The sequence below is a fragment of the Serinus canaria genome, chromosome 3 (genome assembly GCF_022539315.1).
Source record: "Serinus canaria isolate serCan28SL12 chromosome 3, serCan2020, whole genome shotgun sequence".
In the NCBI taxonomy this organism is placed as follows: Eukaryota; Metazoa; Chordata; class Aves; order Passeriformes; family Fringillidae; genus Serinus; species Serinus canaria.
In genome coordinates, this window is record NC_066316.1 from 26,415,213 (window position 1) to 26,428,074 (window position 12,862).

Sequence of the window (12,862 nt, forward strand, 5' to 3'; positions counted from 1 at the left end):
GCAGCTGGGGCAGACAGGAGCCCTGCTGGAAGAGATGGAATGGGGGACAGCCCCACAGCTGCAGGTTCCGAGGCTAAAATCGGCTTGGAGGCTGATGGCCCTTGTTAGGGTGCTTGGGGAAGTGGATAAGGGGCCCAAATGTGGCACTGGGTGACCCAGGCCCCTGACAGTGTGCTGGGAAGCCAGGCCAGCTGCACAAGAGGCAAGCAGAAGAGGCCTGCTGACCAGTCTGACCTGTAACTGTGGCAAGTGGACTGCCAAATTTTATGGCAGCTGAAGAAATTAGATGTATTTTTGTGAAATGATAGAAAGGGAAGGTGCTAGAGGAGAAAAGATTCGTTTTTTGGTACTAGTAAAAACAGGTTTTTTTGGAAAATTTGGTTGATTGATGCAGAATTGATGTCTCCCTACAATGACACACAGGCCAAACCAAATTAAAGATTTGGCTTACTTTGCTTTTGGTGCCTAGATTTCATGACCTCAGAGGTCCACTCAAATCTTCTGCATGCACCCTGCTTATCATCAACACTTCTCCCTTCTTTCTAACCTACGATTTCTGGTTCCTCCAGGAGGCTTCTCCCAGCCTACTATAAATGAGGTGTTTAGAGTCATGTCATTTTGAAATCAGTACATTAAGAGCTAAACCTCTGATGCTGGGAGGAACAAGATGAGATATTCACAAAAAAAAAAAAAAAAACAAAAAAAAAAAAAACAAACATGTCTCATCAAGAATATGTTCCCCTTCTTTCCCCAGGAAGTTGGCCTTTCTTGATGAAATTATTCTGTACTTTCAGATAGCAAAATATTTTTACTGTGAATTCCTCTTAGTTTTGACCACAAAGTTTTCCACTCTGAGGTTGCCTTGCTTATTGTATGCAACCTGCCATGGATGTGCATCCAACCCAAACCTTGTCCTGGAAGTTCTAAGGGTCTTATCCTCAAAATGGCATTAGTCATGGGAGGGGGAAATGCTGAAATCTTCTAGGAAAAACAATGACAAGGGGTGGCCCATGGCAAAACTATTCATTCAGCCAACAGGCTGCTCCTTCCTTGAGCTCCAACTGTTCCAGGAAGGCAAAAAAAAAAAAAAAAAAAAAAAAAGAAAGAGAGAGAAATCACTTGTTTGGGAGTGCACTAAGTTAATTATTCCACATGACAACTTTCTCTCACTGCTTTCTGGATCTGTCACCCTTCCTGGATCCTCCTCACACCTGGGGTTTAAAGTTAGTCCTTGTTTTATACCACGTGTGCAATAAATTCATGACTTCAGGGAAGCACTGGACCTCTTTTACACGTGCAAACTGATTACAACAGGGTTGTCAAGAAAGAATCCTGACATGGAAAAGGAATCATTCATTTTCCTATCTAAACCCAAAACTGGATGTTGAAAGAGATACAATATGTGCATTTTATTAGACAGTTGCATAGTGAAAGCTTACCTGGAAATTAATCTTGAATTCCTGAGAGAATGCATGAAGTTGCAAATGTGCTTGAATGGCTCTAAAAAAAAAAAAAGTCATCAGGGTTAATGGTACTGTATCAAATAAAGAAAGGACTATTTAGTGAGAGCAGTATTTGACATCATCTTTGACATCTTCATTAACAATCAGAGGGAACACAATGCATATCACTGACACTTGGAAATGGCACTGGGTTAGAAAATGTTGCTGAATTGAGAATGAAGCAAAGAAATCCAGAAAGAAAAAAAATGTGGGTAAAAATTACCTATATGAAATTTGTCTGAGGAAAAACGACACAGCCTAAAGAAGTCTATGAAAAGTAATTAATAGATAGTAAAAATAAGGCAAGCTAGTGAATGTCAGGGAGGATATCTCCCTTCATTTCATTGCTGCACCAGTCCAAGCTGTGGTCACTGATTTAGATGTTTTTTTATCTCATAAAACAGTTGCAGTAGCTCTCATGTGATTCCACTCCACTATCGTTGTTTAACATAACAATGTTAAATTCAGGAAAGTATTCTTTGAACAGTAGGGACAAACTGGCAAAACTTTGGGGAAAATCAAAAGAAGTTGTCTGACATAGCAGCAGTAGCAAAGCAGTAGCAGCATAGCAGCAGTAGCAAAGAGATGAGTATGAATCTGTACAACACTACCTAAAATGTAAGACATATTTAAGGGGATTTATTCTTCAGCAGGGTCAAATCAGGATGTGTGTCTTTTCCCTAGTAAAGACAGAGAAGTGTAAAATATCCCATATGCATAGAAGAGATACCTAGACAGTTTTCAAGGCTGTGGCAACAAGACTCACAATCCAAGCACTGGACAGTATTCCTTCTAGAGCTCATTATATCTTATGTTTATGGGTGCCTCCTGTTTAATTTTGGAGGTGGACAGTTCCATCACTGATGACACTGAAAGGTAAAGTATAAGCCTACAGCAGGGGACTTCAATCTGTGAATTCCATGCAATAAAATGAGAGTGGCTAAACAATTTCTCCTCAAACCCATATTTGTTTCCAGAAGGAATAATTCTATCAATAAATAAAATGAAATGAGCACCCGTTAGAGATCACATGCATCAACTGTAAGATATTTTCATCACAGAAACAATGACATACTGACAGCATTTTGCCAGTGAAACTCTGCCCAAATCACCATTTCTGTGGAAATGGTGGGGAATTCTGGGAGAACAGGCTCTGATGAAATGTTAACTGTACACTGTGCTATGTCCTATCAGATCACAAAACCTTCACTATTACTGTATCATGGTAGAGAATGCTGATACTAGTGAAAGGTAAAATACAGGTTTTTGGCTTTGCAGTGTGAGAGAACAAAGCTGTGTATGTAATAGCAGCATTCTTCAGGGGTCACAGCAATGCCTGCCCCAATGGACAACACTAAATTTGATGGGCAGAGGGGGCAAGACTTAATAAAGCACATGGGAAAATGTGTCAGTGGCACTTCCACCTGTCTTTCTCAGATGCTCAGGGAATTTATAAGGCTCTTTTGGCTGAGAGTTTTCATCTACAAGTGAGTCTTAAAAGGTGTTTGAGATAACACTGGGCTATCAGGAGTTTGGAATTCCAGGCTTGTTTGCCAGTTCCCAGTCCCAGATTGCTCAGCTGTAAAATGCTTATGCTGCTTTTGCTTACAGGTGCCTGTAGCCGTACCAGTATCCTGAAGTACACAGGTCACACTGGGTGTTCTTGCTGACCTTCACTCTGTAATGGACAATCAGATTAGCAGTCTTGCCTGTTTTGAAGAGTTGAGTGTGAGTTCTCAGAAATATTTTGTCCCCCGTTTTTTTTTTTTTTAAGCCTTGTCAATTAGGTCTCCACATCTAGTTAAAAAAACCAACCCACTGCCTTTGCAAATCCACCATTTCAACAACCACAGATGAAATGTAGCACTGCCTTCCACCACCCATTTCAACTGGATAAAACTTACCTGTTTGTAAATGACAGAAGATTTATGAAATATCAGTGTCACTGGCCTGCTTGTACACAATGATTTTGTGTCTGGTTGAGTGTAACAAGAGACTGGATACAGTTGCCACGAAGTTAAAAGGTGAGATTAATTGCTATTATGCCATAAATAAATGCTGAGTTCTATAAGCTCTATCTGGCTTCTGTCCTCACTTCCCCTCTGGTCTTCCCCAGCCAGTACTGCTGCACCAGCTGGAGATGCCAGTTATTCACACCTGAGCAGGAAGCACTGGCACCAGCAAACAGAGGTTTCTAAGTCAGTATTTGAGAAATACACACAAATGTAGAAACTCTTCCCACCTACCCAGCTTTATTCACTCATTGGACACCAGGGATTTGCAAGAAATGAGGAAACATTAATTATAACAATGTCTCTTCTGGACATACATGAACACAAGCAGATTTTGCAGATGAAATGTCAGTGAGTGCTGGTGTTGGTGGGTAAAACCCAGCCACCCATGTGTTCCTCCCTGTGGCCCCTCTCCTCCCTTCCCCGGGCTCTGCTCTGGCGGCTGGGTCCCTGACGGTGCTGCAGGGCTGACTCCCTGACACCATTTCATTTCTGCATGACACAACAGAACAGGCCTCAGAGATTCCTTTATAGTGCCACAGATAGACGTAAACAGATGCTCCAAACAGATGTAATCAAACACAGATGTGATCTGAAGAGTCCCAGGCGGGCTCTGGGGTCCAGCCAAACTGTACAGAGCACAGACTGACAGCAAACTGAAAATGCAGCAAGGGGCTCACCTTTCCCCCTTGCTGAAGCTGGCTGAACAGACAGAGATAGGTATGGCAGATACAAACATGCACCAGCTGCTGGGGAACATCTGGGGACAGCCAGGCTGCAGGAGGGACCCATCATCCTCCAGCAGTGCCTGCCCCTGCCCGGTGCTGGATGCATTGTTGTCCTTGGAGAATTTGGTAGTAGATGACTATGTCAAAGTCAGCTGTTTTCATTACCAGAGTCTACCCAAACAGCCTAGTCTTCCAAAGAGACTGCATCCAAAGAGACACTGACTCTTTCCTTTTACTTGGTGATGAGTGGTAAGGGGTGGATGAGTTTTCTCTAACTTGCAGAGAGCGTGAAAGCCATTCCTACTCATGTAAAACAACTTATCCTAGGGCATATTCATGGAAGGGAGGCTGGGGGCATTGCAGAGTGAAGAAAGCAGAATTGAACAATGGGGAGCGTGGGTCTTTTCATGTCATCGCGTCTGGTGCTGGTGTGCTGCTGGGGCTCCAGTGACTCCCTGCACCTCCTTATATATTTGGTGAAGGATTCCTGGGAAGACAGGTCAGAGGGCAAAAATAATGGGTTTGTGTAAGAGTAGTGCCACCTAGAGCAAGTCCCAAACTGGAGGTGAGTACCTGAGGGGGGCAGAGTAGAGAGGGCTGGACCCATTTTTATTTGGGAAATTTTTACCAAATAATTTCTTCATCTAGGACCCTAGAATATGAGGGTGGAAAAATCCTCGAGATGCAGTTATCTAAGCAAAGGCAATGTGCATTTCTATGAGGGAGAATTAATCACTTCTTAAATTGACTCATGCTATGGGCTTGATCCAAAGTCCATGGAAAAACTCTGACTGACTTCACAGCTCCTTGGGGTGTAGGTGGGAACTTTGCCACTGTCTTCAAAAAGAACAGGACCAGGCTTTAGCCCTTGGCTGAAAAACAAATCAAGGAAAAGACACAAATTCTTTTCAAATACTTTAGAAATAATTTATAATTTGAATTTCTGTAGCTATACTGTTAGTAATAAAATTAAATACCCATGAATCTATGTTTTAAAGCATATTGTACCTAAACAGAAGCTGTACACATAACTGCTTACATGTTTGTTGGATAGGAGTCACTTAATAGAAAAAGTAGCCACAGAGATTGTATAGACTGAAAATAATATGTTAAATAGCACCTTTGAGTCCTTCAGATTTAGTATCAACTGTTTTCTGGTTAGTGCAAATGACCACTTTTCAGAATAGCTGTTTTATTTAACTTCTCTTACAGAAATCAGCTGGGTGGCAGTAGCTATGATTTCAGCAGGTGGAGATTTTCTTCAAAACCTTATACTAATAAATTGATGATAATGCAAAAAGTATTAATAGGAAATATAAAATATCCATTTGTCAAACTCCATATCACCTGCAGAAAAATGAATTAGAATTTTAGCAAAATTTCTATGTAAAACCCTCGTAAGACCTTGAAATGGTATAAAAGTTTTGGAGAGGTCTTTTGAAATGAAGCAGTGGTTCTAAATTTATATTCAGATTAATATACAGTGCATACACACACAAAGATTTTAGAAAGAAGCTGAGATTGTGTTCATGATTATGCAAACAAAGAAAAAATAGACTGAGATTTGCAACACTTTCTGAATTTTTTTGTATGTCCCGTTTCTTTAACTTCTTTTACATTTTCCATACCTAAAAATAGGTTACACCAAACTAAACTGGTTTTGACCCCAGCTGCCCTTGCCACCAAAACCGTCCATGGAAATCACTGACTTTCACCGGCTCCACATTCATCTCGGGATGATTTGAGCATGTGGTTTGCGTTCAAGAATGCCCTGTAAATATAAACAACTATTACTACTGGAGTACTTTTAATGACAAAAATGTGCTAATGCCGAGCTGACGACATTGGCCCTGGAATTACATTCCTTATAAGGTCGACGCTGCTCGGCCCGGCCGGGCGGGCTGCGGGGCGGTCCCTGCTGCACTACCGTGTCCATCCTCTCATCTTTGTCCGCAGTAAAGTAACCTAAGGCAAAGGTGTGTGCCCCCACCTTCCGAGGGTACCCCCTCCCAGCGCCCTGCTGGGACCCTCTACGACGGTGCCTCACGGTCGGTAGCACGAAACACCGGGAAAAGTGAGAGCAAATCCGCCTCTCACCTTAAAACTCTTACTCCTCCGAGCTGAAAAGAAATAATAAAATGTTTTTGGAAAAAAGAAAAAAAAAATTAAAAAATGAAATCCCCGGCACCTCGCCCCGCAGAAACGAGAAGGGCAGCTCGGGCAGCGCCCACGGGTGCGCGGGCAGCGCCCACGGGTGTGCTGACGCCTGGGTCCTGTCCTTCCCTCGCCCAGCTGGCAGGGCAGAGCGAGGTGCGGGATGGCCTCCCGGGGAGCTTTTGGGGTCAGAAGCCGTGGTCCCGCTAGGCAGCCCCTCACCCCGAGGACCGAACGGCGACACGGAAGGGCTGGTGAGGGCCCTCCCGTCCAGCTCCCGGGTTAGTGCAAATGCGAAGCACCCGCCTGCCGAGGAGCTGCTTTTCATTAGGCGCGGTAATGACCTTCTCCTCGGCCAGGGGAGACGAGTCAAGTGCTTTTGCACTCACAGCCGCTATGCTGCCTTCGATGATGGCTTTGCCCGAACTGCTCTTAAAGTTGCGGCAACAGAGGGGTTAAAAAAGCCCCCGGAGCCCCGGTGGCAAGAGGGGACCCGGCCGCGTCACCGACCCCCGATTGTCCCACCGGCAGCGGGCTGTGGCAGAGCGGGAGACGGGCGGCCCCTGTGCCCCACGTCTTTCCCTGTCACCCCGATACCGCTTCAGGGCTCAGATCCCTCTCTTTCTGTCTCTCACACCACCCAAAATGACAGAGAGGAGCGACGGGTTTGTTCGCTTGTTTTCGCATTTCGAGTTAAAATCCCACTTTTCCCGGCGTTAACAGTTCCTTCCCCCGCTTCTACATCTTCTCTGATGGAAAAAGAAGAATCCCGACGAGGCCCCCGGGCCGGCCAGAGGCAGACGGGCAAGGCCGCCGCCGCGGCTGGGGGCTGGCGGTCCCCGCAGGAGGAGCCCCGCGGTGTCCCCGCCGATGTCCCCTGCCTCAGACCCGCCTCTGGCCCGGGCGTGTCGGCGTTCGCCCGGCCACCGAGTGCCGGAGCTAGAGCCTGTCCCTGCTGCTGGCGCGGCACACGAGCTGTTTCGGAAGACGCCCAGGGCTTGAGAGCGAGCGCGGAACCCGCATCCAGGCGGGTTAAGCGGGGGCAAGGCAGCGGCCGGGACCTGCCCCCGCCAACACCAAACCGGCACGCGGGGCTTTGTCGGCTCGACTGGCCCCTCTGAGGGGGCATCTTTCGAGAACTGCAAAGAAAATACTGTCTTGCAGTCACTGTAATCCACGGTTTTCATTTACTATTATTCAATCAGGATTTATCTCTGTTTTTTTAGGAGGCTACTTTTCCAGGGCTGTTACTCGATACTGATCCATTAAATCATTCCAGCTGAGAGATTAAATGTATGATTTGCAACCAGCTGGATTTCTTAAATGGTGTCTTCGCCTCCCTTCAGAGTATGAGCAGACCCGACGAGAAAACACTTTGCTTTGGCATGGAAACTCGCACATTTGCCCGAAAATTACCACACGGAGTTCATTCAATGCCAACAGTATTCTCTTCCTTTCTCTTCACTGGATTAGATTTCCCCCGGCCATAAAATGACTCCAAAAGCAGATACCATCGAAATGGCAACGCATGCCAAGCGAGCGGGTAGGCAGCAGACTTAAGCCTCCCCTCGTTCTAACGCCGCAGCCGCTCTCTGCATCTGTCCGGGCTGCCCCGGCTCCAGAGAGCCCATTCAAGCAGCGCCGGCCCCGGGGAGGGAGAGTCGGGGCGAGCTGGGCACTTACAGGGGCTGCGATTCCCCCCAACTCAACCCTCGTGGCCGATGGCAGGGACCCTCTGTGTCCTCGCAGGGTGGCGGGGGTCAAGGACAGGCTGGCGAGACTACGTCCAACGGACAGAGCTCCCCGTTGTGCCCCGGAGGGGCGATGCGGAGGAAGGAGTGACCCCTTCCCGCTGACATTAGGCCAGGTAATAAATACACTTGATTTAGGGTAATTACGGGAGAACTACTGGCCGCCCTCCACCTACGGAGATTCCCCTCGGGGACGGCATCTCGGAGACCGGCCATCCGATCTCAAACACCCGATAACGTGGGAAACACGTCGCTTTGCCTATGCCACTCTCGCCCGAAAATATAAAAAGAGCCCTCCAAGCTAAAAGGGATCTGGGGCTTTTTCTCCCACCGAAACCATACCGTAGAGACACCACACCTGGGGGGATTTGCCGCACCTATGGGGGGAAAAGCATTTTCTGGGCACACTCGGGGAGAGGGAGCCGGATCTACACACACGCACAGCACCAGCGGAGCCCCGCGTCTGTCAGCGGCTCTTCCCTCTGACCGCCTTGGTTTCTGCTAAAAGCGCCAGTGAGGTGTGATCATCCACTGATTCGGGGAAGCAGCGAGGTGACCTGCTCAGGGACAAACCCCAATCTCACGCCTCTCTCTCCACGGCTACCCGAGGGGCCCGCGCCGCCCGGTTCCGCGCCACGCTCAGCGCTGCCAACGCGTCTCTGCCCCACGTCTGGTTTCGTTTGGATCGGGGAAGTTTCCTAAGCGCCCTGACTTTCCAGTTGCTGATATTTTTGTTGGGTATGCTCTTGACACGCTCTTAAGAATGATGTCCCAAACTGTTCATAATTTTTTAGTGATCCCTCCTTTCCCCAGCCCCAGCCGTGGCGTCGCTCGGTGCGCGGCGCACTGCGCTGCGGATGCTCTCCCCGAGCACTGGGCTCGTGGGTAATCGAGTATGTCACGGAACCGAGAGAAGCCCAGCCGTGCCTGGCCCCGCAGCAGCCGGGGAGACCCGTTCACGGGCTTCAGGAGCCCCTGTGCCCAGGGGAGGCAGTGCTCTTCCCCGCTGCCCCGGCTTTGGCATTGGGCGGCGAGGCGGAGAGCACCACGTCCTTGTGAAGGACAGCGTGTCCCCACGCGGTGTGGGTCCACCCGCTGCCGAGGGGCCCACTTCCCGCCGTGGCACCTGCCGCCGGCTTTTCCAAAGCACCGGGCAAAAGCCGGGCCCCGCAGCGGGGACAGCAGATGCTCACCTTCCGGAGGAGGTGGGAAAGAAAGGGAAGAAAAGTGGGGAGCGGGATCAGATGTCCCGTCGGAGCCTGCCCGCGCCGTGTTCGGCTCCGTGGACAGGGTGGTCGAGGTTCGGGGTTCGGAACGGTGAAACTTTTACTGCTAAAGTGCTCTCTGATCTAATTCCCTGCTCTCTCCCTCGACCTCCAGCACGTCTACATCACTTTGGAACGGCGCCTACCTCTGCCCAGACCCACACTCCTGCACGACTAGAAATCGCTCTTCCAATATGATTAAATGGAATTTGTCCAACTTTGCAGAAAACTGTAGACTTGATAAAGTCCCTATTTATAACTCTTCACGCACTCCTTTTTTTTTCTTCCTGCCTGTTGCCAGTCAGTCTTGCCTGGGTTGACACCCAGGCGAGCTCCTGACAGTCACTTTTCAGACTATGTTCGTCTCCCAGGCGTTAGCTTCAAATGCTGCCTCGGTTTTCACGCTGCAGCCTATTCTTGGAGAGCAGGGCAAAGCAAATGAATATTCCCGATGAAGGTAGCTTTCAACGGATTCTTTACAAAATCTATTCCCCCTTCCTCCCTCCCACCCCCTGGGTACACACGCACCATACCGAGGTTTGCATTTTTCATGGCGGGACAAGTGAGTCTATAAAAGGCATGTTTGTTTTTCCTGGCTGTTTCAAATATGTATTTCCTGAAGGACTTCGCATCTGATGGGGTCATCAGAAGCACATGTGTGATTTTCATCTTTCCAAGTGATTTCTCCTCTCCTACCGTCCTTTCCTTACCAGCACTGTATTCTGATTTGACATTTTACCTGTTCGTCCACCTTATTTCCAACTAAACCAGCCTCTCCGTCCCAGACTCTTGGTGAGGTTCCAGTTTGTTTTGGTGGGTCTGACTGTGTCTTCTTGCTTTTGTTTCTTTGTGTTTTGGTTTTGTTGTTGTTAGTTTGTTTTGGGGGGGACAGGTGTTTAAAACTATTTTTTTTTCCTACACGGCTTGTGCTGGAGGTGGTCTGCCGGCCAGCTGCACACCGGGACTCCGGATAAAGGCAGATCTGATATTCAGACCTGGAGACAGAGCGTTCTTACCCAACCCCCCCCGCCAAAAAAAAAAATGTCGTTAATAAACGATCCCCTCCTCCCGTTTATTTTAATAGTAAGGAGATGGACCTTCTTCCCGAGTAAGAAGACGCCTCCTCGATACATGGAAGGGAAGCTTTGAACGCCGCTCCCCGTAGCAAAATAGGAAGAAGGTTATCCCGCAGCCCAGCTCCGACGTTTATGTATTTTTTCCAAATCCCAGAGCTACTCTCCTTCAGACAAAACCCTCACCTTTTCCTTGTGTACTGAAGCACTGAAAGTTCCCTTCAGTATATTTTTCTTGGCTGCCTGAGACTCAGCGTTTTGATTCACTAAGCAGAAGAGCTCTGCAGTTAGGGCCAGTGCCCAGTGTTTTCATCGCCACCCCCGTACATTATTTGTCATGCTCAAGTGAGGGTTTGTTCAAGGCAAAAGCTTGCTTGCTCATACTGGGCTGCATTTGTTTCTCCTAAAGAAGGCAAGAGATTTTGTTTCCGGGTCTGGTAACAGGAGCCCCAGTGCCTTGCACAAACATTGCTGGGCAGGCAGGGGCACTGCCAAGGCTTTTGGTTCCGGGGCTGTAGCAGCCCTTCTCAAACACATTGAGATGTTTGTTAGGCCCGAACTGCTGTACCAGGTCTGGGGAGAAGAGGCAAAGGAGCTTTCTCCAGGGTAGCTCACAAAAATTTGCGACCTCTCTCAAGTGTCTCCAAAAATGGCTTCTATTATCCAAAGGAAAATGCAGCCACCCAGCCTTGTAGATGAGAGTCCTGGTTACCCCCAAGAGCCTGGAAGGGCTCACAGACAGAAGGTGCTCAACCAGCAAGCTCTGGCATTCGGTCTCCTATAAACAGGAAAGGCTCTTCATCCTATAAACTTGCTACCTGTCCCCAGAAAAGTGGGGGAATTTGTGCCACATATCCAGTAGCCTGTCGGGATGCTCTCTCATCGCATCCATTAGTATTTGCTCGTCAGAGTCACGAGCTGCGCCTTGTCAGGAAGGACAGAATTGTTTTCTGTCTCAAGTGATCTATTTCTCTCATGGCTCTCTTCAGCACAGCCTCATGTCCGTGAACGCTCATACGATAAAATACAGCAGGAAAAAAACCCCTCTGCCCTAGTACCTGTGAATATTCAGCATGCTGCTGTCTAAAGGACTGACTCCATTTACATTTGCCGCAAATGCTGAATACATTGTGTAATTTGGGAGGATTATATTTCGAGGTCAAACACTGCATACGTATATATTACATACATGCATACGTACATATAGATGGGTGTGTATGGGCATATAGGTATGTGTGTGTGTGCCTATATGAGACAGACAGACAAATTGTCCAAGCTATAGGGCATCTGCCGAGCAGTTTGTCTGCCACATTCTGGCCTCAGTCAGAGGGTAGCCAGGGGAAGTTTCATGGATAAAACCTGCCAGAACCAAAATGTCTTTTTATTTATGCCCCAAAACCCATGTGGGTACCCCAGGAACAGCCAGCCCTGAGATGAGATATGTCCCATGTAACCTAATGCTAGTGAATCATAACTAATCTGTTTAAAACCAAGGATTAGTCACGTCAGTTTCGGCATATTCCTCTATCGGGAATTTTTTTTGTGCGTGGAAAATTGGAGGGATTTGGGCTAATTTTCCAAACATCAGTACTAAGGCAAGTACGGTCTGATAAAATGAGTCTTAACATGTTCGGGGTTTCAGGTTGCATTACACACGTCCCATCACAGGGGCTTTGAGCTGTGTGCATCCTTAATGCCAGATTGACCTGCAGAATTTCTTTCTTAGAGCATGATTTCTGTTTCTAGCCATCTTTAAGTGGCTTCAGCGACTCGTTGTCTCTTAATTCATCCATATATAAGTGTTTCTTACTGAAACGTACATGAGTTTTCACAGATCCCACTCTCTCAAAGGGCCTTTCTCACCGTGTCAGCTCTTAATTTACTTTCCCCGATCGAATTCTGCCTTCTCTGTGCAATATGACCTTTTATTAATCACGTAAACCCCATCCTGTTTTCATACTGCCTCTTTAAATATTCCCCATCTTGGCTTTACTCTTTCTCATTTTTTCTTTCTCCAGCGGGCAAAGCCTTAAGGCTTTATTTCAGTTTCGAGGCTATGTTTTATTAACCCAGACCTTGTTTTCCTTCCCAAACTTATTTCTATTTATAAAAATACAAAATAATTGACTATCCAATTAATTAATTCTTTGCCATATTGCACCACTGTGTGTGTTATTTTACAGGGAGCAGAGATTTTTCTGCAGCTCTAGAAAGCAGTGGTTCCTCTACTTGCAAAGTGTTTATTTTCAAAGATTTAAAATCCATAGCTAAAATTATTAGATGCCTCTCAGTGGAAATAACAGGATCCTCTACTGAGATCCTAATGCACGTAAGGCCACACTGGTACGCTCCCACAGCACAGGCATCAGCCACATCA